Source organism: Penaeus monodon, chromosome 32 (assembly GCF_015228065.2).
Source record: "Penaeus monodon isolate SGIC_2016 chromosome 32, NSTDA_Pmon_1, whole genome shotgun sequence".
NCBI classification, from domain to species: domain Eukaryota; kingdom Metazoa; phylum Arthropoda; class Malacostraca; order Decapoda; family Penaeidae; genus Penaeus; species Penaeus monodon.
This window is the reverse complement of record NC_051417.1, coordinates 21493933-21494441: the sequence shown is the minus strand read 5'-3', so window position 1 is coordinate 21494441 and position 509 is coordinate 21493933.

The following is a 509-nucleotide window of genomic DNA, read 5'->3' as shown; positions in this document are numbered from 1 at the left end:
CCGCGGCGCTCGCCGCGTAAGTAACATACATAAAAAAATCATCTAAATTAAAAAAAAACAACCCCAGAGGAAAATAAAATTATGGTTGAAATTCCATTCGAAAAATTTATTTATCCAATGCAGAGAAATCATTCAAAGCAAAAACACGGAACGATGCATTAAGTCCACCCCAAAGCACCTAATCCCACAACGCCAGGCTCGCTGCTCGGTCCCGCGTCGCCTCCTGCTGGCTGTCCTCTCAACCCAAAAAGTAGATAATCATGGCTAATTCGACATTGACAATCGGGTCGAATGGTTAGTTGCGGCCATTTTTCCCCCGCGAAGCAAATCATGCTGACGATTGTTTTCAAATGCAATATTATGTATTGTAACTACTAAAATCGTGTTGAAACCATTTCACGTTCTGCTAAATGACATAAAGATTTGAATGGATTGGGGTGTGTATAAAAACATACATTACTAAATAAATTTTTTTAAGAAATTAATAAATAGAATTAGATATTTTCCCC